At 46.8% G+C, this 26230-nt stretch overlaps 2 long non-coding RNA genes across 2 annotated transcripts; both read right to left on the minus strand.

The window, feature by feature from the left end:
* Positions 1–16798: 16798 nt before the first annotated feature.
* LOC103908933 (uncharacterized) lies at positions 16799–17488 on the minus strand. The gene is made up of 3 exons (XR_011006608.2): positions 17297–17488; positions 16968–17222; positions 16799–16887 (listed from the first exon to the last, which is right to left on the minus strand). It is a non-coding gene; the product is annotated as an uncharacterized lncRNA (long non-coding RNA).
* A 6971-nt stretch (positions 17489–24459) lies between these two features.
* On the minus strand, positions 24460–25149 carry LOC110437799 (uncharacterized). Its single transcript, XR_011006609.2, has 3 exons — positions 24958–25149; positions 24629–24883; positions 24460–24548 (listed from the first exon to the last, which is right to left on the minus strand). It is a non-coding gene; the product is annotated as an uncharacterized lncRNA (long non-coding RNA).
* Positions 25150–26230: the final 1081 nt, after the last annotated feature.

A 26230-nucleotide genomic window follows, 5' to 3' on the forward strand; every position in this document is an offset into this window, starting at 1 on the left:
CCGAGAAAAGAGATTCTCTGCACGGGGGCAAGTTTGCTCTTTTTCCGGTGTAGGGTCCAGCCAGTTGGTCCAATGACGGTATCCAATGGTGGATGAAGGTTCACTGCATGTTCGGTCTTTCCAGTGCACAACGTTGATTTATATTAAACTTAACTCATACCTGACTCCAATTTTAGTATGAGGTGGTTTAGAATATTAATATATTTATCCTCATTTTATCTGACTCCAATTATAAAACATTGAGAAGGTTATTTTGTTTCCATTTACATTAGTTTAGATTATGATTGAATATTCTCTTCGGTTCATTATTTTATGTTACTCTCGTTCATTGGAATTCTTATAACATCCTGAATCTTGTACCGGCCGAGTAAACAATTTCTTAAGCACAAGCATGTCAGTCTTGGTCACTAAACAGTGGCGATTGACCGCTATCCTAAACCGGCAGAACCCTACTTACCTAGATTAGGATATTTTTTATGCGGTCCCCATAGATCTGCTACCTCCTAAATCAAACAGAGCTATTTAGTCATATAATGATCATTACTATAGAATTAAGCAGACCAGTCATACTTAAACTATTAGTAACTTTGAATAATTACTATACTATATAAATAGTATTATAAGTTTATCGGGTGAAGGACTATCTCCTTAGATATCCTTTTACAGTCTAAGTATACATGAATTAATGCCAATGTGTTAGTGGGAGCTCTAGAGACATCGTATAGCATGCCACAATGCTCCGTCTACCATGTTGTAGTCCGCTACTAACCTGTACAGGGGCTTGTTTTGTTATGAAATTACCACAATCTACTAAAGATAATAACACGAACTCTGTTTGAATAAATCTAAACATAATTTATTAGTCAGGTAAATGTATTATGCCAAATCAATCAGTCAATTCATAAACGATCAATACAAAACATCAAATTATCAAAGATAAATCCAAGATTAAAAGATGCATACCTGACTTTAAATTATAACGTAGAACGTAAGTTCCACATTACGGGCTGATCTGGGTAAGCAGAATCGCGCTGAGCCTTTCTCAAACCTTACCTTAAATAATCCAAGAATTCCCTCAAGGAAGGGGGTGTGTGCATAACAAAAGGCATTCACACTTAGTGCTGCCTGTGGAAAAGTCACACCCTTCACAGTGGTTCAAAAGATGCCTGAAGTTACATATTTATTGTTTTGATTATGTCTATTTCTGAGAGAATGAGACCATTGTGAGACATTTCAAATGATATCAAACATGATAGTTAAAGTCACTTTGGTTAATTTAGAACATTCAAACATTGAAATGACCATATGTGTGAGATGGGGTGGATGAAGCCGAGTTTCAGCAGACTCAGAAGCAAATGCAGCAGGAGCCGGTTTTTCCTGCATTCCCACCTGCTGGGTTGTGGAGTCACCAGTCTCTGTTTTCAGCTCATGTTTTGATTTGTCAAAGATATCAAAATATTTGCAATATTTCAACTCTTACACCGGTTGTCCTGAAACCCTAACTGGTTGAGGTGCTGGTGCACCCTGTGTCTGTGCATAATCAATTGGCCACACGAGTACGCTAAAATCAGCCAGTCATCAAGATTATTGAGTCTGCGGATGCTTCAGCTGAAGCTGAAGAGACACTAGAGTACTTTCTGAAGCCCAAAGGGGAGGACTTTTGTAATGCCAAGCTCGAGCATCAAACGCAAACCGCAGAAACTGACAGGTCTTTTGCTGCAAACCAATCCTGAGGACAGACACACCAGAGAATGCGCCTCTGCGTGATTATTTTGAACGGCAGCTTGTGCAGACATCGGTTCAAAACATGCAGATCTAGGATTGGCTGTAGCCCACCACTATTTTTGGATATGATTAAGTACGGGCTGTAAGACCTGCTCCTCATCTCTGCTAAAGGGACTGGCTCGATTACATCTTTTGCCAGGAGGACAGCAATCTCCTCGCGCAAGACAGGGGCGGAGACAGGACTAACCCTGGTAAAATACACGCCTGTGAACTTGGGGGGCCGTTTGGCAAACTGAATCGCATAGCCGAGGCTGGCTGGTCAGCGCTAACCATGCTGGATAAGCTTGTGCAAGTGGCACCATAGGCACGATTGCTGACGCACCAGCATTGGGGCAGTGGGAGGGCTCAACCGGGGAGCGCTGGAGTACCGCGGAAGAGCAGGAGGAGAGAAGTTCCAGGGAGTTAGAGGTGAGCTGATAGTGTGCTGAAAGGGAGACTGTCTTTCAGCACTGGTGAGGTGATCCGATCCTGCAAGTTGGAAGGCAAAGCGTCCCGAACTGGCAGAGTTTAAGCTGACACTTCCGAAGAAGGGAAAAATGCTCTTTTATTGAAAATTTGGTGGCCACTTGCCGTGAGGCCAGTGGGTGGGCATTGAAAAATGCTGTTTGATAATAAATGGCCCGGCTCTCTACCGGGGAAAGAACAGGTTCCCTCTTCTCTGGATGGTCCATCTCAGGGACACTACGCGGTCTGTTTGAAAGTTGACTAAGTGACACCCTGGGGCTAGTGCGCTGGACGCCTGCTGGGTGCCTGACAGGTGGTCTCAGTGAGGAGCAGCCTAGGGGGCAAGTTCAGTGGGGGGAGCGGTCTTACGAGCCTGCCGATAGATGACCTCACCCATGCACTAGATTGTTCACCCATCGACTTGAATTCCTGAGTGAATTCACAGTGTTACCAAACAGGCCAGACTGGGATATGGGTGCGTTGAGAAAGCGGACTTTGTCAACATCACACATATCAGTCAGGTTTAGCCAGAGATGTCGTTCCTGGACCACTAATGGGGCCATCGTCTTTCCCTGGGCACGCACAGCTGACTTGGTGTTATGTTAAGCATAGTCGGTTGCGGTACAGAGCTCATGCATTAAGCCTGGGTTGAAACCACCCTCGTGCAGCTGGGCCAACGCCTGCAATTGGTAGCACTGGTACTTGGTCATGGCGTGCAGGACAGAAGCAGCCTGGCCTGCGGCTGTGTAGGCTCTGACCCAGAGGGATGCAGATAACCTGCATGCCTTGGACTTGAGACGAGATTGCCTATGCCAGGAAGAGGCACCACGTGGCAAAGATTGACCGCAATGGTACACTCAACCTAGGGGATCGTCTCGTACCCCCTGGCTGCTCCAACATCAAGGCTCTTGAGGGCGAAAGCACATGTAGATCTGGCAGAAAAGGTGCCCTCCAAGACTGCGTGAGCTTACTGTGCACTTCTGGGAAGCATGGGACGGGTGGCTTAGAGGGTCTTGCCTTCTTTTTAGCCTCCACATAACACCCATCTAATTGGTCCAGCCATAGGGCTGGGGGATAAACAATGTTCAGACCCATGGCTAAAGCAGCCCGGGAAAGCACGGCTATCATATCAGCCTCTAGATCCGGAGGTTCGGATCCTTGACTGATAATGACAGTCCACCCTCTGATGCAAAATGGGCATCTGATCCATGGTGTCATCAAATGAGAGTGTGAACATCCGAGAGGACGGAGCACTCGCCTCACTCGAAGCTTGGATGGAGGGCTCTGAGGAGTGAGAGGTCCGCGAGCCCGAACGCAGAGGATTGACTCCCACTGTGACCCTCAGATCTGCCGGAGTGCCAGCCGATCTTAGCTACGCCGCAGACATGCTACCGCAATGATGGCATGCAGTACCCGCAAGCACTGCATTAAAATTCTGGACCCCCAAACATGCAATATAGTGATCGTGCCCATCATCCGGGGATAGGAAACCACCGCATCCAGAAACGCACGGGCCGAATGGCATCTTGAAAAAGACGCGCTGCACAACCATGTTGCTCTTTTAGGAAGCTTGCTCCTTGTTCTCACCGCTCTAGAAGGACCGGACACAGAGAACGTCAGGCAAGGGAGAATACCCAGCTGCCACTGCGTGTACCCACTCTGCAACCGGAAGAAGCAGCCTGTCAACGCCAGGAGCTTTCTTGTTCACTTTTTCTTTCTGCGAAGGAGGTTTGGAGGAACCTTAAAGACTCTCTCAGTAGCACATTTGGCTCTGAAAGTGAAAAGGGGACTCTGCGTTGCATGTGCTGTTTAGATGATGAACCTTTGGATGTGGAAGCACAGATTATACTATAGGTTTTTTTCAGGAAGAGACAACTGCATGTACAATTGTTTTTAAATCCAAATGAATATTTGAAGAAGTGCTGTTGTTGTTCAAAAGAATCATTTGTTTATCTAACAAACTTTTTGAAACTTCTTATATGAAACGTGACAAACCCCAGGTCTGCATTACTACATAAAACATTCAGTGTATAGCTTTTGGTTTTTGTGGCCAGAGCATGTGGCAAAGGCAACAGTGTATAGAGCTGTCAGTATGTCTGACACTAAACTCTTCTACATACTTTTGTACAGTAACCTCTGCGTGTTATTAAAAAAAATTCAGTTTTTTTTTCTTAAATAAATTTGGAATAATTTATCTTTATACTGTATTTGTATTATAAACGTCAATCATTACTGGGTACAATAGTTTTTTGCTTGGGAACAAAGGATACCCTAGTCTGCCCTTTATCATGTCTACCTTGGACCTGGGCCACAGACACTATTTAACCTGGCCTAGAGGAACCCTTAATGAACCAAGCGGCAAAAAGAGGGGAAAGAGTGAAAAGAGACATAAACATTTTTATTTATTTTTTTTGTAATTAAGCACTCTTCATTTTTTTATTTGCCTTTTTATTGTCTTTTTTCTGCAAATGTCAGTTTTTTTTGTCCAGCATTCTTTAGTACATATTATTTTATGTTAAACATAAAAAAGAAACTCAAACAAGTTTGTAACAATGTAGAGGTGAATAAATTATTACAGATTTAAATTCTTTGGGTAAACTATCCCTTTAAAAGTTGCTAAACAATCACTGCAAAATCCTCATATTAGTGCAGTGAGGCAACAAATATTCTATTCACTGTCTACTCAGTCTAAAAGATTTTTTTTTTTATGTGGTAATTTTTTCTTATTTTTTCTTCAGTTTTATTATATTCTGAGCAATTGTAAATATTTTTAAATTTTTGTTTTCAAAAACTTTTTAAACAACAACAAAACATAACATTACAGTGCCTAAAGCCTTATGGATACATTATTTGTACATGAACTCAACTTTGTTTTCCAGTCACATCTTAAAACATTGTCAATTATGACACATAATAATGATGAACTGAAGTCATCATAGGAAATTAGTATAAACAATTTAATGAATAATGTAAATAAATACATTATAATAGTGAAGGCACATGGTGGCGCAGTAGGTAGTGCTGTTGCCTCACAGCAAGAAGGTTGTGTGGGTTTCCGCTGGGTTCTTCGGTTTCCCCCACAAGCCCAAAGACGTGGTACAGGTAGGCTAAATTGTCCATAGTGTATGTGTGTGAGTGATTGAGTGTGTTTGGATGTTTCCCAGTGACGGGTTGCAGCTGGAAGGGCTTCTGCTGCGTAAAAACATGCTGGATAAGTTGGCGGTTCATTCTGCTGTGTCCTCCCCAGATTAATAAAGGGACTAAGCTGAAAAGAAAATGAATGAATGAATATATTAGTATACTAAAGTTAATATGAAAATTTAACAAATAAATTTAAAGGATTTTTTGTAACATTATTGTGTTAATAATAATAAATAAATAAATTTTTAATGATATTTTAATACATTTGAATAAAAAATACATGTTTTTAATTATTTTTTTGAGAAATAAAATGTGTAGATTTATTTATTTGCCTTAGCAAACCATAGAGTGCACATGACATTGAACAAACTGTACATTTACATGTCTTGATTTAGCAGATGTTTTGACTATTTGACCAATAAATATATTGTATGTATCACCAAAGGTAATTCTGTTATACAAAAGGAAAATGTCAGCTTTAATTAGACAATGACAGAGATAGTATGCTGTTTCCCTGTAACAAGGGTCTACTTTTCACTGATATCTGATTCGACCAGTCTCAGACATAGAGGCTTATCTTTTGCTTAAAAGTTTCTTATCTTATTCTTATCTTTTTTATGAAATGCATTTAACATATTAATTCCTTGTCATTTGTATTTCAATTCTTCAACTTTTTTGTATTCAAAATATTCTAGAATTATTTAATCAGATATGTCATTTAATTCTCAAATAAAAAGTAAAATAGTAGTAAAACAATTTTTTATATTCGTAAAGATAGAACTGCTCATTTTCCATGTTGTCCGCCTACAACCTAATATCAACATTTAAGATATTTAAAATAATTTTTAGCTCAACTTGCATTGAAAAACCAGCAAGTGTCTGAAAAAACACATGATGCAATCGGGCTGGATCATCAAATAGGCAAATGTATTTAATTATGTGATGCTAAATTATGATCTATTGACTCTTCTCCCCTCTGCTGAATTGATAGACAACTGCATTTGTGTTCAAGCACTGACATAGCTATCTACAATCTTTCATAAGTTTGCTATGATCTGTTGTAATCATGTGAGGTTAAATTAAACATGACTTTAAAGGAAAGGCTTTTGATCTGTTCATTTACCAGGTTTTGCTAATAATATGAGCAAAAATCATTTTATAAAACAGTTTTATAAAGCCGTTTTTCTTTTCTTTATATGAACACTATTTATAAATTATCTAAAATATTGCTTTCAAGATTTGTTTTTGAACACAATAGGTGGAAATATAAAGGACAAAACACACACACACACACATACACACACCTGCACCAGTAAGTGATACCATCTGTTTAAATCGATGTTACTTCATTTTGTTAACTTTATTTTAAAGGGCCAAATCTTTCAGAGTGGGGAATGACATTTAATACATCACAATTTAATACAATAAGTCCATTATTTGCTCACAACTAAATATCCCACAGTCAACTCCCATCCAGCAATGGCATGTGGGGCCCAGATGAGGCCTTCATGGGGGTCAAATGTGGGCCCCATTATGGGCTTGCACCCGGGATCCACATTGGGGCCAGTCATGGAAGCCCAGACGTACTAAAAGTGGGACCTGTAATGGTACTGCATGGGTCTTAAATGGGCAATTCATGCCAAACCCATTTGGGCCGCACCTGCTCAAAGGGGTTTAAAGTGGGTTTGCATCCGGGATCCACATGGGGGCCAAAATTATGTTTTTTATTCTTTCACTTTTTAATGCTTTTTTCTGCACTTTAATGCTTTTAATGTTTTATGTAAAGCACTTTGATTTGTTTTGTAACATGAATTGTGCTATACAAATAAACTTGCCTTGCCTTGAAACCTTCTGCGGCTCACGTATTGCTCACTAATCGCCTACTAACGTCACTCGCCAGGACATACAGGTTGAAATGATGGGCAACAACACATTATAACTAACCTGAACTCATAGGAACACTAATACTAAATGATGACTAATCAATGCATATGAACATTAAATCGACGGGTAACCTCAGAATGCGACCAAACATGAGGTAAAATGGTGCGAAACCAGTTGACTCATGGGCAGTACAGTTGTAGGTGAATGTCAAAGTTTGCAGCATACGTGGCCAGTCCTGTTTGGTTCTCGGGGGTAGCGCTCTAATCATGTTACCCAAAGTTCGATTAAACTGTTCTACTTGGCCGTTGCCCATCAGATGGTATGCTGTCGTTCGTGACTTCTGTACACCAGCAATTTGCAAGAGTTCCTTAATCAATCTGCTCTCAAAATTTGCTCCTTGGTCTGAATGGATTCTTTGTGGAAATCCATAGACACAAAAGAACTTGTCCCACAATTGCAGAGCAACTTGAGATGCAGATTGATTCTTGCACAGGAATGCATTGGCCATTTTAGTAAAGTGGTCTGTTACCACTAGAACGTCTACACTCTTGCCAGAAGAGTTTTCGGCAGACCAAAAGTCTATACAGACTAGTTCTAGCGGCCTGACTGTCCAAATACTTTCTAAAGGGGCCCTTCCTTCTGGTTCAGGAGTTTTGCTAACCACACAGCGTTGGCAATGTCTCACATATTCTCTAATGTCACTCTCTTGGCCAACCCATGAAAATCTCTGTCTAGCCAAAGACAATGTTCTGCCTTGGCCTTGGTGACCGGCTTCATCGTGGATGCCATGCAGAACCTCACTGACCAGAGAAGTAGGAACTAAAAATTGGCAACGAGCAACCTTAGTCACAGGATCCTTGCGGATACGGTAAAGTATGCCATCTAACAACTTTAATCTGTCCCATTGTTTCAGCAGTTTGAGCACCTTGTAAGGCTCCTTTGCTCTTTCTCTCCGAGATGGTCTTTTTCCTCGGCACACATAGAAAAGAACTCTTGAGAGCACATTGTCACTTGTTTGTTTCTCTCGAAGTTCATCCAGAGAGTATACAGGTAAGGGGTTCTGACCTGCAGGCACAATCAGATTCACTTCTTGAGCAAGCCAGGAAAGTGCTCTACCTTTCGCTCCTTTGTCCCAGTTGGTATGAGATTCAAAGACAGCTGAAACTTGATCAGAAGACAAGGAACATTGCTCAGTTGGATGTCCAAAACACTGACTGTTTGCATTGAGTCTAAACGAATCTTGTACTTTTTCTTCTTGTATCATTTCAGACTGCCTCAAGAGATGGTGATAAGGTTCAGTCACGAGTCTGTCACTCACTTGGACGAATGGCTGACGGCTAAGTGCATCGGCAACTACGTTTTTGGGACCAGGTATGTACTGGATGTCAAATGTGTACGGGGCTAGTTTAGCCACCCACCTCTGCTCACACGCATCGAGTTTTGGTTTTGTCAAAATATAAGTCAAGGGATTAGTGTCTGTCCAGACTGTGAAAGGGTGTCCCTTGAGCCAATGGCTAAATTTGTCACAAACAGACCATTTTAGTGCCAAAAACTCGAGGCGGTGAGCAGGGTAGTTGGTCTGGGCTCGTGAAAGTGCCTTACTAGCAAATGCGATTGGCCGCGCCTTCGACTCTCCCACAGGGATTTGAGACAACACTGCCCCTATACCATCTAATGAGGCATCTGTTGAGAGAATAAATGGCCGAGAGAAGTCAGGGTGCGCCAGTACTACAGAGTTCAAAAGAGCAGACTTAAGTTGTTCAAATGACAGGGCACATTCTCTAGTCCAGTCTGATGGGCTAAGCTTTCAAAAGACAGCAGTACCCCTCGAGTGTCCTTTTTTTCCTTTAGTTGCTGCAGTCAGTGAGAAGAGGGGTTTGGCGATGCTGGAGCAATTGGGAATGAAGCATTGGTAGTACATAACCATGCCCAGAAATGATCTAATTTTTCTTGGGGAAGGTGAAACTCCGTCATCCATCATGAGGTCTTTTTCTGCAACTGCGGTAATAGCAGAAATTTTGTCAGGATCGGTTGCAACACCGTGCTCATCCACAATATGGCCAAGAAATCGAACACTCCGTTTAAGAAAGTAGCATTTCTTGGGTGCCAGCTTTAAACCGTGAGCACTCAGCCTCTCAAAGACCATCTCCAATCTCTCCAGTGCCTTTTCTTCACAGGGAGCCATTACCAGAAGATCATCCAGGTAGCATAAGAGGGTAAGAAAGTTTTGATCGCCAAACACACTCATCATTAGCCGCATGAAACTAGCTGGGCTGTTGCACAGTCCCTGCGGAAGACGATTGAATTCAGCCCTAGAGGAGTGGTAAAAGCTGTGAATTTTTTGTCTTCCTCACACATAGGGATGTTATAGAAGCAGGGCATAAGGTCCATAGCACTAAACAACATATTTCCTCCCAGAGCAGCAAGGCAATCGGCTTGATGAGGAAGGGGGTGAGCGTCTTTTGTAGTGCGTGAATTCAGCCAACGGTAATCAACACAAATTCTGAGGTCACCACTTTTCTTCCACACAAGTACTAGAGGAGAGGCCCACTCACTGTTGGACTTGCGAATGATGTCTCTCTCTTCCATTTCAGATAAAGCCTGTCGTAACTTCTGGTAATGCCCTGGTGGCACACGCCGGTATGGCAACCGGAAAGGTCGGCTGTCGGAAAGATGGATACGGTGCAAGTCTTTTGCTGTTCCACAATCTAGCTTGTGCTTTGAAAACACATGTTCGTAATTTTGGATTAAACACAACAGATTATTTTTACACTGGGTTGACACTTCACAAGAGTCAATATCCAAATCGCTTAATCCCATCTCCTGCAAGGCATCATTGAAATCTTGTTTGAGTGTTTTATCATGCATAGTCTGGCTCTGAATTTTGACAGTTTCGGGGGGACATTTGATATCAGTGTCCAAATCCTCCAATGCAACACAGGGTGAAACAGTGGTCACTTTAGAGTTTCGTCTCAGAGTGATGGGTTTGTCATATGGATTCATCATACGAATTGGGACCCACCGGTCAGCAGTCATAGAAACCACTACACGTCCTACAATGATGTCTTTCTTATGCGTAGGTGACTTGGTAGGTTCAATCAACACAGCGCTGCCTTCTGAGATAGGAGCTGTAGGGGGCAGTCTAGCCCAAACCAGATGCTCCTGTTTGGGTAACAGCAGAGGTGAGACCAAGTCATTGTTTGGCAAGTCACAAGTAAGTCTCAATTCATTGCCCTCAAGTCCCGAGTCAAGTCCCGAGTCAAGACAGGCAAGTCCCGAGTCAAGTCCCAAGTCAAAGGCAACAAGTCTCAAGTCAAGTCCAAAGTCCTATGGTTTGATTTTCGAGTCTTTTCGAGCCTTTTTAACAGAAAAATTAAATTTAAACAGATTATGTATGGCTGTAAGATCTGTATTTATTAAACAAACCTTTTTTTTAATGAAAGAACATTTCTTAGATATATAAAGATACAAATGTAATTTAAGTGTAATACAAGTGTAATGTAAGTGCTAAACAGTGCTGCATCTTGTCTACACAGCACATTGCACATGAATGAGTTCCACCAAAAAAAGAGTCCATTTTGCCTCACATCACACAGAAATTGCAGGTCTACTGCTGTATAGTTCATTAAGTTTAGTTGTGCTATGTTATGTCTTCAGTGATCAACTTGTGATTAACTAAAACTACATAAACAACCTCAATGAGGCAGCAGTAGACCAACAACTCCTGTATGCTGCAAAGTAAAATTGAGTGAAATTGGTATTTTGTCAATTGAATCTCGTGTGTGCTAAAGAGATGGAGATGCAAATCTGTCTAGCAGCAATGTAAAATAGTAGCACATATTCTAAATGAAGTAGGCTACTTCATACAAACAATAACGTTGTTTTCTTCACATAACAATGAAGAACTTTGCTCTCTACCTTGTGTGATGCTCGTGCACCGATTTCCTCTGTGAACAAAACTGCTTGCGAGCTCTCAAATATACGCTGCTCACGCGCAAATTTTCTCGCTCTCAAATATGCACTGCTCACGCACACATTTTCCTGCGTGCTCTCAGAGATTATATATTGAATTTGTGTCTTGTGTTTCCTCTTCCTTTTGTGCTTTTTGATATGATTTATATTGAGGCACTATTTATTAACAATAACCAAAATACTAAAATAGACTGACATATTAAATTTTTTATCTAATAAACCATAACATTTTGGCTGTATGTTTTATGATGAGATACTTCGAGTTTCAAACACTTAAAGACACAGAGAATAGAGGTTGGATGTAAAGAATGCATTTTGTTTTACAAACATTTATTAAACATTCAAAAGGTTCACCATACTACTCAAATAAAAAACATTAAAACAAAAATATAACTAACGCAAGCAGAAATGTAACTGTGATAAAAATAAGGAAAAACTAGATTTGGCATTATAGCCTACTGTACTATTCACTCTTTAAATAAATTTCACTATCAATCCCATTTTATCATGGAAACTAAAATAAAGTGAACTAGTCTCTGCTGTCTTCCACATTATTGATGAGATTGTGGAGGACATTTTCCATGTCATCCTCTTCATTTTGAGGAAAAGCTGTTCCACAGGGCCCCTGAACACATCTATTGGCATGGACAGGGTTTTGAACAGTACTATAGTAAAGTACTTCAATTAATCTGTTGAGGTCATATTATAGTTGCTATGGTAACACAAGTGTAATATAAACAAATGACCCAGTGCTGTAGTTTTTTTTACAGTATTGGGTATATTATACTACAATTCACCACACTTTACTGTAGTAAAACTACACTCTGTATTTCATTTTATTAGTTCACTATTCTTAATACTACAGTATGCTGAAGCATTCATTAACAACTTGTAAATAATACTAGGCTTAAACATAGGCAGTATACCTAACTCTTAAAAACACTAGTATTTATTATAGAATTTACCTTAACCTCATAGTTTTTCATGTATTGTTACTAAATAGTTTAGCAATATATAAACCATATCAACATCCTGGAATAATCAATTTATCAGGAGGATCTCTGGAGAGCAAAAGCAGGAAAATTATGAAGCGCCAGTTAGCTGGTCGACCAGGCTGGTTTTAGAGGGGTTTTGGCCTTTTCCAGGCTGGTTTCCAGCCATTTCCAGCCTGGTCTTAGCTGGTCAGGCTGGGAGATGACCAGCTAAAACCAGCTATGTACAGCTTAAACCAGACTGGTCAAGCTGGTTTTAGCTGGATTTTGCTGGTCAGTTTCCAGCCTGACCAGCTAAGACCAGGCTGGAAATGGCTGGAAACCAGCCTGGAAATGACCAAAACCCCTCTAAAACCAGCCTGGTCGACCAGCTAAAACCAGCTTACCAGCCTAGGCTGGTTTAAGCTGGATTTTTCTGCAGGGATATTGTTATGTTTAACCATTTTTTAGAGCCACAAAGTATCTAAAACTTGTTTTCATGTTTGAATAGCCAATAAATGTGCTAAATAAATTAAAATAGAAATACCCACAGTGAAACAGTTATATAAATTTAAATATTAGTTTAAATACATTCATAATGGTTTTAAATATCTTTTAATATGTAAAGTAGAGAAGTTCACATTCAACAAACTGAATAAAACAAGTCTTCGTTTTTAGTTTATTTAAAAACTATTACAAATGGAGCAATTCAACTCACAATTAAATGATCTGATTGAGTGATGGAATAATAAAGGTAAAACTTTAATTGAATGATCAGTCAAGTGTTTCCAAATGAAATCTGTTAAAATAAGAGTCCTACAAAACAGGAACAAAGACACTCATGAAACAAAATGTGATTGTTAATTGTATTTTTTATTAGATGGTTGGTTTTAAGTACTTTAAAAAAAGTAGATAAGCCTTAAATATAGAGGGGGAAATACAGAAAAACAAACAAACAGAAATTCAACAATATATATGCATTACATTACAATCTCGCAATAAAAAATTTAATTAAAAATCATATAGAGGACTAAAATATTGCCAAGAGGCATAACATCAACAATAATAAAAATACCTTTAAGGTTTTAAATACTAAATAAAATTAATAGTATTAATCCAAAATATGAAAAATGTAACACTTTACAATAAGGTTGTATTAATTAATTAAGTTTATGCATGTACTAATGTGAACAAACAATGCAGTGCAGTTCATTACAGTATTCATTATTTTATGCTTTAATTAATGGAAATAAAATTATTGGTTAATTCTTGTTAACTCACAGTGCATTAACATTAATGTTAACAAGCATAACTTTAAATTGTAATAATGCAATAGTAAATGTTAAACTATAATTAATAAAGGTTTAGAAGTATAGTTCATTATTAGTTCATGTTAGTACATAGATTAACTAAAGAAACCTTATTGCAAAATGTCACCAGAAAATAACAAAACACTTTTTTTTTTTACAGTTTTAAGAGCTTTAAAAATAAATTATATATCTAGTTATTATGGCATGTAATTAATGTTACTACTAATTAAATAGTTAGAAAATACTGTCAGAGGATGGGCAAAACACAAAGATAAAACATAATATGCGCATTGACACAAACTACCAAGTGCAAAAACATAAATTACAGCCATGTTCATTCATAATCATATGATATAAATCACGAGAGGGTAAATTTGGTTTAAAAAAAACTGAAGTTCATTGACTTATACACAACAGTAAAACAATGCTTTTGCACAACAGAAACACATTGCGAGTAGTACAGTCTCTTACCTTTGACAGATGTTGTAAATCCGCTGAATAAAACAAAAGGAGCAGACCGCGGATGTGTTTATTTCACTCTCCTAGTCAGAATGAAAATGGCATCTTCAAATTTCCCGCTGGTGCAAAAACACTTAAGTGCGCCACAAAGCGCTAGTGGTCGAAAGTATGCGTGCATGCTCTCTGTCACACACGCACACACACGCAGAGATAGAGCGTTCTATGACAACATACTTTTTATCTTTGGGCTTTTTATAGAAAGTAGCAAGTCTTTACAAGTCAATAGGCGCAAGTCCAAGTGAAAGTCCGAGTCATTTATGTTCAAGTCCAAGTCGAGTTGCAAGTCTTTTTATATTTTGTCAAGTCGAGTCTGAAGTCATCAAATTCATGACTCGAGTCTGAGTCGAGTCCAAGTCACATGACTCGAGTCCACACCTCTGGGTAACAGTGTAACAGCCTGGGCCAGTTTTGCAGTTCCAATGACATTAGGCATCTCAGCACCCCTCCATCTGTTGAGGCCAGAAAGGGTATTGAGGAATTGCTCGATTTCAGCATCTTGTGTTGATTCAGGCCTATTCATAACAGGCCAATAAGTGGGGTTCTGCTTAAGCTGACTCAAGATAAATTTAAGAACGTTGGTGCCCAATATCAACTCATCCCGCTGTCCTTTAACAACCATTGTTGGCACACTGACAACATACTCGTACACTCTGATCGTCAGCTGGTACATACACTTTGGTGCGACCTGAACTCCACCACATCCGACTAACATAACATTAGCCTGCATCTCACATGGGTCTAGAGACACCCCAGCATCAAGTAGACGAGATTCTGCAAGTTCACTAATGGTACAAGCAATAGAGCCACTGTCTATCAACGCTTGTACAGGAACAGAATCATTGACTAGAACATCAGTGTAGAAAAGGCTGTCTGCATGTGCTAACTTAGTCACATTTTGAAACAAAATCATATCATCACTTTTCATTGACTTGCAAGTTGCCTCATATATGCTAGATGCATCATCTTGGAGGGTCTGAATTTCTTCACCCGCACTATCCCCTCCACAGTGCGGGTGTATCAGTTTCCCTGAATCTGGGAGTGGCCTCCGCTCTCAGCACTCCTCCAAGGACAGGACCTGCGCTGATGGCCAACGTCAAGACAATTAAGGCATCTTTTCTCTGACATGCAGTGTGACTGTGTAGAATGAGTTCTCTCACCACAGACACAACATCTAGATGGACGGGACCAAGATGGCGACTGAGATCTATCAGAAGTAGTCTGTACGTTAGTGCGTTCAAGCACTCTCTCCAGCATGCTCAGTACTCGTTCCAACGTACAAGTGTCAGTCGAAGCAGCGTGTGGGGGTGCTGTGGTGATCTCAGGTTTGACATTCTGATTACTGGAAATGCACGCTGCTGCATTTACTGCAGTGTTTTCCACAGTGGGTGTTTCTGTGTTGCTGACAGTAATATTGGATACCTTAAATGAATAGTCAGATTGAGGGTAAGAGTGCTGGTTCTTTGTTCTAAACTCTCTTTGATGCTCATCAATCGCTTCTTGCACCTCTGCGAATGACCATTTTGTAGCAGGTTTGTATTTGAACACATTAGAAAGTCCAGTATCAGGACAGTTACGGATAAACATCATTGCAACTTCCTGTGAAATGTTATTCATTTCAGCAGGTGCTTATCAGCGATTTCAGCTGCGTTATTGAGACGGACCAAGAAATCGACAGGGCTTTCTCTGACAAAGGGCAGTGGGGAATAGAAGTCTGCAAGTGGGAGACAAGACTCTGGGCTGTCACTGAAATAACGTAACAGTATTTCATAAATAACTTCAGGGGTAACTACTTTATCAGGTGAGCTACTACTTTTTAGTCCTACTTTGACTATGTTTTTAGCTCTACCCAAAAGGTAGTTCTGAATTTCACTGGAGTGTTCTGCTTTCAGACAGTCACATTTCTCCATAAAGTTAACCTCCACTCCACAGCTGCCCTGTCCTGACCTATTCATGCATCTCAAAGGACCGAGCTGTCCCGGGAGAAGCTTGCTAATATACAGAATTGGACTCAAGGCCTTCTGGGCGTTCAAAGCATTTGCAGACCTGGACAGATTTGTCCAGCCCAGCACCTCCTTGTGCTGCAAAAGGGATTAATTCTCCCTATGAGCTATCAACCAAGGCTGAACCTGGACGGGGGCGTCCCGCGAGTCACTTTTAACACACAAGGCAGGGATAGTTTGTCCCAATCAGAACGTAGCCAAGGCAGAACCTGGACGAGGGCATCCCACGTGACACTTTTAACACACAAGTTAGGGATAATTTGTCCCAATCGGAACGTAGCCAAGGCAGAACCTGGACGCAGCAGGCATCCAGCTTTGAACTAAGAAGACAGGGCTCATTTGTACCTACTGAATCTACTTTTACCACACAGATAATAAATAAAAGGAATAATGAAGACACTGAACACCATTTGACCGTTAAGTTGTACAATATTTATTTAGGACGATTCAGAGTCTTCTGTTGGTTCGAGTGGGCGAGCGCCCTGGCTTTTCCCCCTGGCAGGGCGCCATGGCAGCGTCCTCCTGCTGGTTCCCTCCTGGAAAAGAGACACATAAAGGGCAGTTAGCCAATGCCACACGTTCTGCTGTCCACGCCAAAGAGAATCTGATTTTTACCAGGGGAGAGACGGGAGTCTCTGTCCTCTTGCGCCCTTTCCGCAGGGGGCTTTCAGTGCCCGCTGCCTCCCCATCCTCCTCCTCCTCCTCCTCCTTCTCCACCAGGGCCCTTTCAAACAGTCTGCGGCGCTCACGTGCTTGGAGAGGTCCAAAGTGAAGTGCGTAGAACTTATCTGAGGTTGAAGTGTCATGGCACATGAATTGCACCACCTTGCGGCGATCCTCTGAAGAGTGTGCATTCTTTGCCTGCGTCGGAGAGAGACAGAAGCTTGATTAGGATCGAAGCCGCCGCTGTTGGTTACAGGGGCGTCACAATGCCTACTCACATGGGTCGCGATCGCAGTCCGTACGTCAGTAAAGGTGGGTTTGCCTGGAAGGCCCATACTGACCCAAGCAGACTGAAAGTACTTGTTCAGGGTCCGACAAGGACTGGCTCTGGAAGTAAAAAAGAAATAGGTAGCCTGGCTCCCTCCAGGGAGACCAGCCCGCAGCGCCAAAAACCTGCGGAACCAGCTGTATTCCTCCCTGTTTAGGGACAGCTGGGCCGCCCCGAAGGCTCTGTTTGTTTTGTGCGTGGTAATCTGCCGTCAGAGAACAAGCAGTGAGTGAGAGAGCATGCTACTGGTGACCCCCACCTTACTTGCGCCATACTCACGTTAATGACATAAGCAGACTCGTCGGGGCTTCTGGAGGCCTCTTCAACCTCCTGGATTGTGAGATTCTGGAAGACTCCACAGCGGTGCCCAGAGATGGAGGTTAGGTAGCCAGTCAGAAAGCCATAGAAGCGCCACTGTTGCCTAGTGCTTGGGTTGGACTCGAGGCTATCTGGTGAAGGACATTAGACAAATTAGACCACTGACGGTTCTATTTCCTCTCTGGGTCACCAACAGCTCTTGGCTGCTGGTGACCTGTTCTTCGGGGCGCCAGCAGCTCAACCAAGAGCTGCTGGTGGCCCGGAGAGGAAATGTTCGTTTCTTCTTCAGGGGCACCAGCAGCTGTTGGTTCACCCAGCCACATCTGTCTGCCCCCCTTCCCCCCGAATAAGTCCCATTCGCGGGGGAGAGGGGCAGACAGACGTGGCTGGATGAACCAAGAACTGCTGGTGACCCAGAGAGAAAATTAAACCTAGGCCACCAGCAGCCGTTGGTTCATCCAGCCACGTCTGTCTGCCCCCCTTCCCCCCGAATGAGTCCCATTCGCGGGGGAGAGGGGCAGACAGACGTGGCTGGATGAACCAAGAACTGCTGGTGACCCAGAGAGGAAATTAAACCTAGGCCACCAGCAGCCGTTGGTTCATCCAGCCACGTCTGTCTGCCCCCCTTCCCCCCGAATAAGTCCCATTCGCGGGGGAGAGGGGCAGACAGACGTGGCTGGATGAACCAAGAACTGCTGGTAACCCAGAGAGGAAATTAAACCTAGGCCACCAGCAGCCGTTGGTTCATCCAGCCACGTCTGTCTGCCCCCCTTCCCCCCGAATGAGTCCCATTGGCGGGGGAGAGGGGCAGACAGACGTGGCTGGATGAAGCAAGAACTGCTGGTGACCCAGAGAGGAAATTAAACCCAGGCCACCAGCAACCGTTGGTTCATCCAGCCACGTCTGTCTGCCCCCCCTTCCCCGCGAATGGGACTCATTCGCGGGGAAGGGGGGCAGACAGACGTGGCTGGATGAAGCAAGAACTGCTGGTGACCCAGAGAGGAAATTAAACCCAGGCCACCAGCAACCGTTGGTTCATCCAGCCACGTCTGTCTGCCCCCCCTTCCCCGCGAATGGGACTCATTCGCGGGGAAGGGGGGCAGACAGACGTGGCTGGATGAAGCAAGAACTGCTGGTGACCCAGAGAGGAAATGTTCGCTTCTTTTTCAGGGGTACTAGCAGTTCTTGGTTCACCCAGCCACGTCTGTCTGCCCCCCTTCCCCCCGAATGAGTCCCATTCGCGGGGGAGAGGGGCAGACAGACGTGGGTGAACCAAGAGCTGTTGGTGCCCCGGAAGAACAAACAGGGGGAATCGTTGGAACGGCGGAAGGCTGGCTTACCTAGCAGGGCGGGAATTTTCCTCCCGGCGGTCCGGTGACAGCGCACTAGGCTGGCCTTGGGGATCAGTCTGCTTTCCTTCGCCTGCTTGGTCCGTACGTTTCTGATAGGTAGTCCAGGAATTGGGCCACGTTCTTCAGATAGTGCTGCCTGGTGGGCTCGGCCATCCGCGTCTGACCTAGCAGGGCGGTCCACGCTCTGATTCGGGCTGGTTGGTTGAGGAAAAGGAAGGTCCCTGGCTCCGCGGTGCTCCTGGCCATGTAACCAAGGAAGGCTTTGATTCTCCCCAGCTTCGAAGTGACGTTGTTCCGCAGGCGGGCGGTGGGCTCGCTGCCCAGTTGGTACCCTTCGAACTCCCCCAAGAGAAGGTCTGTGTAACGAGCACAACCAAGAGTCAACTTCCCCGAAGACACACACCCAGCAGAGCGACAGTGACGTGCCTGAAATATACTCAACTCAGCGCTGGGACGTGGTCCGGGAACGTGTAGGCAGTGGGTTCCAAAGCCTCCGTAGGCTCGGGGGGCGTCGGACCTCCGGCCACCCCTCGCCCGGGAGCCGGTGGTGCAGGAGGCGACCTGGTTCTCCTCGCTCTCTTCCTCCTCCTTCCCCCCCCTTCTCCCTTCCTTAGCTCCCGGTAGAGGCATGTGATTTGGAGCAGGGTGGACCGGATCTTGGTAACCTGCCTCCCCAGGTCCGTGAGCTGAGCCTGTATGCGCTCGGTGGCGCGCCTGTAGCCGCGGTCGGCGCACGGGCGGCCGGCCTCTGGGCCCTCCCGAGTCTTGCACCACCTCGGAGGACGAGGCTAGCTGGGAGACGACGGGGATTGCAGGCTGGGTGGGCCGCAGCCACTGCAACTCCCGAGCTACTTTCCGGCGTTTCGCCCTCCCCATAGCCTCTTTCCGGCCCGAGGTCGAGAGCTCCGCGTGCTGCCTCAAGTGCCTGTCCAGGCGGGCTGGCGTCCTGCGCGGCGACCTCCGCGTGTCCATGCGGCCGGCGGCCAGCGCGAGCAGCAGCCGCTTCTCGTCCGCGTTGGTCACCTTGTGAACGGCCGTCAGGTGAGACGCAAGCCGGCTGTAGACGTTGAAGCATAGGGCACATTCAGCCATGACCGTGCTAGAGCCAATGCAGAGGGGGAAAGGGGCCCACACGCCACATGTGGCGGTTGATAAGCGGGCGGAGGTGGCGTCCACTTCTGCGTCATGACGTTGGTGGACCCGTATTTCTTAAAGGGGAAGGACACCCCCCCCGTAAGGTGGGGGTGTAAGCCGATGCCCTACGTGGATCCATTCGGTTTAAGCCTTCTTTTGTTACGACTCTCAAGTAGGGGGGAAGGGGTGTCCCACCTCACTCCCTATCCCCCCTTCATTGCTGTTCTGGCCAGCGGGAGCTTTTCCACAGCCTTTCTCGTTCACTTTTTCCACCCCAAAAAGGGGATTGTTTGAGCCCCATCGAACATGCGCCGTTTTTGGGGGGGGAGCAGCTCCACACGCGGCAGCCGCAGGAGCTTTTGTTTAGCTTTTACGACCTGCTACAACCAACATGGATACGCACCAACCATCGAAAGGGGGGTCCAGACAGCCCGTAACTCCGGCACCACTGACCCTGGCACGTTTCACCTCGCCGGAGTCCACTAGCTTCCCCCCAACCAACCACCCTCACTCCCCCTGGGAGCAGGGTAGGTGGGGTGGGGGTCAGCCAGGAGCCAGCTAGGATAAACCCAGGGGGTGGGCGGCGTTGCGGGCGGATGGACGGACGGGATGCAGACGCACACACTCGGGCGGGGGTAGAATCGAAGCCTACACCAGCTCGTTCCCTACACTGCCCCTGGGGGCTCGATTCACCACGTCGGGTGACTCGACCGAACCCACCGAACATCCCCCAGCCCTCGCAGGGCGAGGGACGTGGGGCGGGGGCACGGGCCGAGTATCGGCGCGGGGGAAACGGAGTCCAGGGGGGCGGGCTGGCGGGCGGGCTGAGCAGCAGACAAGCTCTGGGTCATATAGCCAGACGGGCCATCTGGGTCCTTACCCACAGATTGGGGCGGGAAGGGGGGGCGCTGTGTGCGGAGGGACACCCCCACGCCTACCTGATAGAACGCCCAGGACGGGGAGGATCTGCCACACCCATAGAGGCCGACCCCATTGGTGCTTTGGGGGGCCTGGGTGGGGGCCTAGCCCCTGGGGCGCCACACTAGCTCCTATCGATCAGTCACCGTGGGGTCTGGCGACTGGACTGTCAGAGACTAAGTCCGTAAATTGTCGCCTTCCCCGAAACCCTGATGGCAGGTCAGAGATTGTGGGTGTCGGGCAAAAACCTCCAGGCGCAGGACGTCTCGACAAGTAGGCCGGGAAGGGTGGTCTCCTGTCGGGCATGGTTTGGTGGGCTCGGGCCTGGGCCTAACCAACGCCCCGGTGAGTGCCAGGCATAACGTTTTCCTGTTGGACCTTGGCGCTAGATGCGTAAAGATGTGCCGCTGGTGAACCATTGATGGAGCCGCTGGTGAACCATTGATGGAGCCTCTGACATCCAGGGTGGGGCCCTGTGCCCGGCGCGCAGTGCCCGAGGTACACACACTCTCCGGTGGGGGCAAGCCCAGCCCAGCTCCACTCCCTGGCCCGGAGCCTCTGACATCCAGGGGGGGCCCTGTGCCCGGTGCCCAATGCCCGAGGTACATACACTCTCCGGTGGGGGCAAGCCCAGCCCAGCTCCACTCCCTGGCCCGGAGCTTCTGACATCCAGGGGGGGCCCTGTGCCCCGCGCCCAATGCCCGAGGTACACACACCCTCCGGGGGCAAGCGCTGGTTCCAAAGAACCCTCCAGACTTGCACCTAATCACCAGCAGTGCCCGGGCACCCCACTATTAAGCCCGGGGATGGGGCACCAGCGGCGCATAGTTCTAGCCTGCGTGAGCGATGAAAACTCCTGTTTGCTGCGGGGGGGACGAGCGCTGGGGTCGTGGGTTGGAAGCTCAGACATGGACCCCTGTCTCCCCGGGGCGCGCGCGGTGGCCTGCGGGGGGGACGAACGCTGGGACACGGGGTAGCAGCTCAGCCATGGACCCCTGACTCCCATGGTGTTCAGCCTACTGGCCTTGCCCGGGTTCGAACGCTTGTCTTGGGGCAGCTTTGCTGGCCTTTGAGGCCTGGGTCTTTGGTTAGACCAGGGCAGCAGCGCGCACTTGGCTTTGCCCGTGTTTGAACGCTTGTCTTGGGGCAGCTTTGCTGGCCATTGAGGCCTGGGTCTTTGGTTAGACCTGGACAGCAGCGCGCACTTGGCTTTGCCCGTGTTTGAACGCTTGTTTTGGGGCAGCTTTGCTGGCCATTGAGGCCTGGGTCTTTGGTTAGACCAGGGCAGCAGAGCACACTTGGCTTTGCCCGGGTTCGAACGCTTAATTTGGAGCAGCTTTGCTGGCCATTGAGGCCTGGGTCTTTGGTTAGACCAGGGCAGCAGCGCGCACTTGGCTTTGCCCGGGTTCGAACGCTTGTTTTGGGGCAGCTTTGCTGGCCTTTGAGGCCTGGGTCTTTGGTTAACCAGGGCAGCAGCGAGCACTTGGCTTTGCCCGTGTTGCTACGCTTGTTTTGGGGCAGCTTTGCTGGCCATTGAGGCCTGGGTCTTTGGTTAGACCAGGGCAGCAGCGCGCACTTGGCTTTGCCCGTGTTTGAACGCTTGTTTTGGGGCAGCTTTGCTGGCCATTGAGGCCTGGGTCTTTGGTTAAACCAGGGCAGCAGCGCGCACTTGGCTTTGCCCGTGTTGGAACGCTTGTTTTGGGGCAGCTTTGCTGGCCATTGAGGCCTGGGTCTTTGGTTAGACCAGGGCAGCAGCGCGCACTTGGCTTTGCCCGTGTTGGAACGCTTGTTTTGGGGCAGCTTTGCTGGCCATTGAGGCCTGGGTCTTTGGTTAGACCAGGGCAGCAGCGAGCACTTGGCTTTGCCCGGGTTCGAACGCTTGTCTTGGGGCAGCTTTGCTGGCCATTGAGGCCTGGGTCTTCTGAATTTCTTCACCCGCACTATCCCCTCCACAGTGCGGGTGTATCAGTTTCCCTGAATCTGGGAGTGGCCTCCGCTCTCAGCACTCCTCCAAGGACAGGACCTGCGCTGATGGCCAACGTCAAGACAATTAAGGCATCTTTTCTCTGACATGCAGTGTGACTGTGTAGAATGAGTTCTCTCACCACAGACACAACATCTAGATGGACGGGACCAAGATGGCGACTGAGATCTATCAGAAGTAGTCTGTACGTTAGTGCGTTCAAGCACTCTCTCCAGCATGCTCAGTACTCGTTCCAACGTACAAGTGTCAGTCGAAGCAGCGTGTGGGGGTGCTGTGGTGATCTCAGGTTTGACATTCTGATTACTGGAAATGCACGCTGCTGCATTTACTGCAGTGTTTTCCACAGTGGGTGTTTCTGTGTTGCTGACAGTAATATTGGATACCTTAAATGAATAGTCAGATTGAGGGTAAGAGTGCTGGTTCTTTGTTCTAAACTCTCTTTGATGCTCATCAATCGCTTCTTGCACCTCTGCGAATGACCATTTTGTAGCAGGTTTGTATTTGAACACATTAGAAAGTCCAGTATCAGGACAGTTACGGATAAACATCATTGCAACTTCCTGTGAAATGTTATTCATTTCAGCAGGTGCTTATCAGCGATTTCAGCTGCGTTATTGAGACGGACCAAGAAATCGACAGGGCTTTCTCTGACAAAGGGCAGTGGGGAATAGAAGTCTGCAAGTGGGAGACAAGACTCTGGGCTGTCACTGAAATAACGTAACAGTATTTCATAAATAACTTCAGGGGTAACTACTTTATCAGGTGAGCTACTACTTTTTAGTCCTACTTTGACTATGTTTTTAGCTCTACCCAAAAGGTAGTTCTGAATTTCACTGGAGTGTTCTGCTTTCAGACAGTCACATTTCTCCATAAAGTTAACCTCCACTCCACAGCTGCCCTGTCCTGACCTATTCATGCATCTCAAAGGACCGAGCTGTCCCGGGAGAAGCTTGCTAATATACAGAATTGGACTCAAGGCCTTCTGGGCGTTCAAAGCATTTGCAGACCTGGACAGATTTGTCCAGCCCAGCACCTCCTTGTGCTGCAAAAGGGATTAATTCTCCCTATGAGCTATCAACCAAGGCTGAACCTGGACGGGGGCGTCCCGCGAGTCACTTTTAACACACAAGGCAGGGATAGTTTGTCCCAATCAGAACGTAGCCAAGGCAGAACCTGGACGAGGGCATCCCACGTGACACTTTTAACACACAAGTTAGGGATAATTTGTCCCAATCGGAACGTAGCCAAGGCAGAACCTGGACGCAGCAGGCATCCAGCTTTGAACTAAGAAGACAGGGCTCATTTGTACCTACTGAATCTACTTTTACCACACAGATAATAAATAAAAGGAATAATGAAGACACTGAACACCATTTGACCGTTAAGTTGTACAATATTTATTTAGGACGATTCAGAGTCTTCTGTTGGTTCGAGTGGGCGAGCGCCCTGGCTTTTCCCCCTGGCAGGGCGCCATGGCAGCGTCCTCCTGCTGGTTCCCTCCTGGAAAAGAGACACATAAAGGGCAGTTAGCCAATGCCACACGTTCTGCTGTCCACGCCAAAGAGAATCTGATTTTTACCAGGGGAGAGACGGGAGTCTCTGTCCTCTTGCGCCCTTTCCGCAGGGGGCTTTCAGTGCCCGCTGCCTCCCCATCCTCCTCCTCCTCCTCCTCCTTCTCCACCAGGGCCCTTTCAAACAGTCTGCGGCGCTCACGTGCTTGGAGAGGTCCAAAGTGAAGTGCGTAGAACTTATCTGAGGTTGAAGTGTCATGGCACATGAATTGCACCACCTTGCGGCGATCCTCTGAAGAGTGTGCATTCTTTGCCTGCGTCGGAGAGAGACAGAAGCTTGATTAGGATCGAAGCCGCCGCTGTTGGTTACAGGGGCGTCACAATGCCTACTCACATGGGTCGCGATCGCAGTCCGTACGTCAGTAAAGGTGGGTTTGCCTGGAAGGCCCATACTGACCCAAGCAGACTGAAAGTACTTGTTCAGGGTCCGACAAGGACTGGCTCTGGAAGTAAAAAAGAAATAGGTAGCCTGGCTCCCTCCAGGGAGACCAGCCCGCAGCGCCAAAAACCTGCGGAACCAGCTGTATTCCTCCCTGTTTAGGGACAGCTGGGCCGCCCCGAAGGCTCTGTTTGTTTTGTGCGTGGTAATCTGCCGTCAGAGAACAAGCAGTGAGTGAGAGAGCATGCTACTGGTGACCCCCACCTTACTTGCGCCATACTCACGTTAATGACATAAGCAGACTCGTCGGGGCTTCTGGAGGCCTCTTCAACCTCCTGGATTGTGAGATTCTGGAAGACTCCACAGCGGTGCCCAGAGATGGAGGTTAGGTAGCCAGTCAGAAAGCCATAGAAGCGCCACTGTTGCCTAGTGCTTGGGTTGGACTCGAGGCTATCTGGTGAAGGACATTAGACAAATTAGACCACTGACGGTTCTATTTCCTCTCTGGGTCACCAACAGCTCTTGGCTGCTGGTGACCTGTTCTTCGGGGCGCCAGCAGCTCAACCAAGAGCTGCTGGTGGCCCGGAGAGGAAATGTTCGTTTCTTCTTCAGGGGCACCAGCAGCTGTTGGTTCACCCAGCCACATCTGTCTGCCCCCCTTCCCCCCGAATAAGTCCCATTCGCGGGGGAGAGGGGCAGACAGACGTGGCTGGATGAACCAAGAACTGCTGGTGACCCAGAGAGAAAATTAAACCTAGGCCACCAGCAGCCGTTGGTTCATCCAGCCACGTCTGTCTGCCCCCCTTCCCCCCGAATGAGTCCCATTCGCGGGGGAGAGGGGCAGACAGACGTGGCTGGATGAACCAAGAACTGCTGGTGACCCAGAGAGGAAATTAAACCTAGGCCACCAGCAGCCGTTGGTTCATCCAGCCACGTCTGTCTGCCCCCCTTCCCCCCGAATAAGTCCCATTCGCGGGGGAGAGGGGCAGACAGACGTGGCTGGATGAACCAAGAACTGCTGGTAACCCAGAGAGGAAATTAAACCTAGGCCACCAGCAGCCGTTGGTTCATCCAGCCACGTCTGTCTGCCCCCCTTCCCCCCGAATGAGTCCCATTGGCGGGGGAGAGGGGCAGACAGACGTGGCTGGATGAAGCAAGAACTGCTGGTGACCCAGAGAGGAAATTAAACCCAGGCCACCAGCAACCGTTGGTTCATCCAGCCACGTCTGTCTGCCCCCCCTTCCCCGCGAATGGGACTCATTCGCGGGGAAGGGGGGCAGACAGACGTGGCTGGATGAAGCAAGAACTGCTGGTGACCCAGAGAGGAAATTAAACCCAGGCCACCAGCAACCGTTGGTTCATCCAGCCACGTCTGTCTGCCCCCCCTTCCCCGCGAATGGGACTCATTCGCGGGGAAGGGGGGCAGACAGACGTGGCTGGATGAAGCAAGAACTGCTGGTGACCCAGAGAGGAAATGTTCGCTTCTTTTTCAGGGGTACTAGCAGTTCTTGGTTCACCCAGCCACGTCTGTCTGCCCCCCTTCCCCCCGAATGAGTC

This window comes from Danio rerio, chromosome 16, assembly GCF_049306965.1.
Source record: "Danio rerio strain Tuebingen ecotype United States chromosome 16, GRCz12tu, whole genome shotgun sequence".
In the NCBI taxonomy this organism is placed as follows: Eukaryota; Metazoa; Chordata; class Actinopteri; order Cypriniformes; family Danionidae; genus Danio; species Danio rerio.